The sequence below is a fragment of the Penaeus japonicus genome, unplaced genomic scaffold (genome assembly GCF_977035675.1).
Source record: "Penaeus japonicus unplaced genomic scaffold, GWHDUDI00000001_assembly GWHDUDI00000034, whole genome shotgun sequence".
NCBI classification, from domain to species: domain Eukaryota; kingdom Metazoa; phylum Arthropoda; class Malacostraca; order Decapoda; family Penaeidae; genus Penaeus; species Penaeus japonicus.
This window is the reverse complement of record NW_028234436.1, coordinates 21,727,746-21,732,843: the sequence shown is the minus strand read 5'-3', so window position 1 is coordinate 21,732,843 and position 5,098 is coordinate 21,727,746.

Sequence of the window (5,098 nt, the reverse complement as noted above, 5' to 3'; positions counted from 1 at the left end):
GGTTCTTTCGTATGGGTAGCAGTGACCATATCTTTTTTTTTTTTTTTTTTTTTTTTTTTTTTAACCTCAGGTTCATCTACTGTTGTTTCTATAATTTCAAATGGTTGAATCCAGTATCTCTGGGGTTGCCACAAGAATTCTGCACCATTTCTCCACCTTCCACCAACTATTTGTTCTGCAGTCAAACCTCTGGTTGCATCACCTGCTGGATTTTTGTCAGAACAAACATGCGACATTATGATTTTGATTTTCTGCGGATCATCCCCAGCCTTGATGAAAATAAATGTGTAAAATCGACGATAGCTGTTCTTGATGTATTGAAGGATGACCAAGCTATCTGACCAGAATGTCGATGGTTTCACTGGTTGCTGAAGTTCCCATCTGACATGTGCAAGAGTCAGTTTGCAGTGTATCAGACTGTCCTTAGTCGTGGAATGTGGGTAAGACGCGACTGATTAAGCGGCTTGCAAGGCGTCACAATAATGGCGAAACTCAACTACTTTTGTGGCTGTGAAGTCTTCAGATAAATAGGTAAAAGAGAAGGCAAGTCCCTCTCATGTTCCAAGGTCTGAAAGCCAAAATGTCCACTTGGTCACATTTCCTAGGGCCAGTTCTTGGTCCTATTTAATCTTATGGCTTTTTTTTTTTTTTTTTTTTTTTTTTTTTGCTCCCACTGTTAATTGGGACAGCACACCTAATGGATCATACATGGAGCTCAGTATGCTAAGAATGCCACAGTGTGTGGTTGTTATGAGTTTCAAAGTATCATTTTGCAAATACCATAGTACAGCAAGTGCTCTGTCAATAGGGAGATCCAGTAAATTTATATCTTTAATGGAAGTATTCCTTCCGTCGGCGTTATCGAAGCTATGACTGCCTTTGAATTGCTTAACCGCTTTCTTAGACTGAAACTCCCTTGTTGCAGTCTCTGTTGCAGCTATTGAGCTTAATGTGTAGGCAGAAGTAGGTCATCTACTTAAAAGTTTCTCTTAGCTTCCTCCTTCATGATATTTCTTCATATTTTGAGTGTTTTGCGTAAAGACAAATGCAGCACATTGTTCCTGAATTGTTATCTACTACCTCTGTATAACCCTTTTCAGTGAGAGCACACATCTCGTCAATGTATTTCTGCCTTCGATCATCGTCATGACCTTTTGAAGGCTATGATCTTATTGTTTGGTAGATCAGAAACCTCATCCCTAAATCGTATAGGAATTGGTGAGAGCCCATACGTTCTTCATGAGTTTCCGACATGTTCCAACCCTGTTTGTTTTCCACATAATTTCCTTTGCTCTATGGGTCTTCATGGCCTTCTATCTCCTAAAATAGTTCACTCGTCTGTCTAGGGTTGTGTCCATATGGTTCCCCATCAAAACCTCTTCAAATTTCCAGCATCTTGTCCAATTAACAATTCCACGAATAGTAGGGCGGTTTGGCTTTTCCAAGATCTCGAGTAAATGGTTTTAGGACAATGGTTCTATTACACTGTAAAAGATTTGCCCTCTTATGAAGAAGCCTTTTACCATTATTTCAGTTTCTTTGATAAATTCAGTAGCCTCCTGTAAAAGGGTTGTAATCTTGATCTCTTCTGCTCTTCGTTTTGAACAAAAGAATCTGGTGCTAACACCATCTAGCAAGGCACATATTTGAATAGTTCTACCATGTGGTTTCCTTGGATGTGATAGGAGTACCTTGTAACTATTGTTTGAGGTTCCATCACCTCATCAGTACACAGATTCCCTTTCTGATTGTATCTGCTTTCTTTCGTCTTGTTTAGTTTCTTGCTTCTTTTCATGTAGCCATCTGGAGTGGGGCTCCTACGCCCATCGATGTTGCATGGATGGCCCCTACATTACCTTACCATTTGCCATGTACCTTCTCGAGTATTTTGCGTTAATTTACCGGTAACCTTTTAAAAATTGTACAAAATGCAAACTAATGGTGATCATGACATAATGGACATTTCTCTTTCTCATATAAGTTCTTCAAACTGAATTGTCACTTTCACCAGGATTGGCTCTTTTCAAGAGTCTGCTGTAGATCACAGACTCCGATGTGTGGGTTTTGTTTATTCCAATTTGGCTTGATCTTCAGAGCCTCTTTCATGACATCCCATTTCTCGAATCATCTTGCCACTTTTGATTCTCTCTTTACGAAACTGGGACTATCCATTTTCGGCCTAGGTCTTTATCAAACTTCTTGATAATATAAAAACTAAGATCTGGTTATGAAAATCTTGGGTTTACTCAAAGGATCCAGAAAATCCCAGTTAAAGAAAACAAATGGCAAGGAAATGTTTTTAGGGCCGAATAATCCTGATCTATATACTCCTGCTCATCACCGCATTGTTCTCCTAGAACTGAGAAGGCATTTTTAATTAAGCCCTTCACTTACTGGCATCCTGCAACAATGAGCAAGTTTAGGTTGCACTTCATCCCTGCTTGCTCTGTACAGTATGTTACATGTATACTCATCATGGACATTCTTATTACTATAACCTTGAATAGAGACTTAAAATTACCATTATTCTACAATGTTTCATTCTTGAAATTTAGGTAGTTAAACAGACTTGATTGCTGCAAAGTCCTGCAATCACATGAGCATTATCAGAAGGGTCACTGACATGTGTTCTCTTTGACCTTTGACTGCCCTTTTCCCAGTCAGAGCCAAATGATTCGTCACCCGATTTGATGACAGTCCTGAGTCGAGCCGGTCGTTTTTCTGATCCGAATTTTCTTATTTCTACCATGATGGCTATTACCTGTTGTAATGATTAATATAATTCAGTTCTCTGAGATCTTGGCTGTTGCTCTTTTTTAGTGACAAGACTATGTTGTCAGCTCACTACCGGCAGTTCTTCATCTCTCCAAGATCGACCGATTTGACATTGTTGTTTGTTTTGTTTAAGGTCGTTGGCAGACCATCATCCAGCCTGTCCCATGGAAGAACTGATCCCTCTTTTAACCTTTTTCCAACATCATAGGGCACAGTATCTACAAACCGTCCGCTTTTATGAATGGCTCCCCCCCTGAAAGCTCTGTTACCTGAGTAGGGCATGGCATCTATAAACCAGCCACTATTATGATTTGCTCTCCCGATGAAAAGTCTATTACCTAGGTTGGGCACAGCATCTACAGACCTGCCACTATTATGAGTTGCTCTTCCAGTGAAAACTCCTCTGAGGTTAGTCGGCAAATCATCACTAACTTTGCTTCCAAGACTTGGGTAGGTGTATCTGCTTCTAGAGATACACTTGATGTCCAAGAGTAGAGCCACTCTTCAGATCAAATTCAGTCTCTACAGGCTTGCATCGAGGGTAAGTGCTTTTCTTGTCAGCCATGGAGCTACTCGAGCACTCATGGGAATCCATAGTGTTGTCTGGACTTATCGTTGAAAGGTTCATATTGATAATTTCCTTCCCCTTCGAAAGATCCAACGCTTCTTAGTGGTCACACATGTCAACCCTGGTTCACAAATTATTTATGATTTTTAAATATGTGTGGTCCTGTAGACTCTCTGAGTAGACGGGACACCATCACCCAACACAGACACAGGCTCACAAATATTTAGTTTAGTTCTGCACAGGCATGGGCAAGCTTTGATATATTGATGTTGATTCATGACATTGTTGCTAACATTGTATTACAAATTAAGGTAATAACGTGATTAAATTTTCTAGCATATCAATTGTGAAAAGACGTTTGATAAATGGTTCTAATAGGATATCACATACCAAATTTCGGATATAGCTTGAGTATATCTGCTAGTACAGTTGATGATATGAAATAATTACAAAACTCTGCATACCTCATGCTAGGTGGCCTGGAAGGTTGTATCATATGGCACTCTGAAATGTAATGTTCGAGTGTTCGTTTATACTCTTCGTTGCAAAGTCTGCATTTAGTTTCTTCTACATTGCATTCTGAACTGACCTGCCAATACATTCTGTATCCAAGTCTGATTCTTGCAGTCACAGTATCACATTGTCTTGTCCTTGTCTTGTATGAACCATAAATAAATCTCTCCTTCGGAAACTGATTAAAATGTTTTTATACTACAGCTTCCAGGTCTCTGAGAGTTTGTTAGCTCCATCAAATCCTTACAGTCTGGAAACAGAGCAGGATGTACTTATGTTGTATATAAAAAACAATATCACTCAGAGTCGCAAAAGTCTGCACACAATTCCCTTAGACTTTTGCTTCAATGCGACGCTCGTGTCACAGTGAACACTTCGCTCGCTTTCTTTCATCATTATTGTTCACTCGAATCTTCTCGACAGTCTACTCGAGGGCGTGTTGAAGGTGCCTCACCGCGGTGGCGCTCCCACGGCGGCACTCACTCGCGCGCACCTCACAGCTACGTGGATGATCCTCACAGCTACGTGGATGATCCTCACAGCTACGTGGATGATCCTCACAGCTACGTGGATGATCCTCACAGCTACGTGGATGATCCTCACAGCTACGTGGATGATCCTCACAGCTACGTGGATGATCCTCACAGCTACGTGGATGATCCTCACAGCTACGTGGATGATCCTCACAGCTACGTGGATGATCCTCACAGCTACGTGGATGATCCTCACAGATACGTGGATGATCCTCACAGCTACGTGGATGATCCTCACAGCTACGTGGATGATCCTCACAGCTACGTGGATGATCCTCACAGCTACGTGGATGATCCTCACAGCTACGTGGATGATCCTCACAGCTACGTGGATGATCCTCACAGCTACGTGGATGATCCTCACAGCTACGTGGATGATCCTCACAGCTACGTGGATGATCCTCACAGCTACGCGGATGATCCTCACAGCTACGTGGATGATCCTCACAGCTACGTGGATGATCCTCACAGCTACGTGGATGATCCTCACAGCTACGTGGATGATCCTCACAGCTACGTGGATGATCCTCACAGCTACGTGGATGATCCTCACAGCTACGTGGATGATCCTCACAGCTACGTGGATGATCCTCACAGCTACGTGGATGATCCTCACAGCTACGTGGATGATCCTCACAGCTACGTGGATGATCCTCACAGCTACGTGGATGATCCTCACAGCTACGTGGATGATCCTCACAGCTACGCG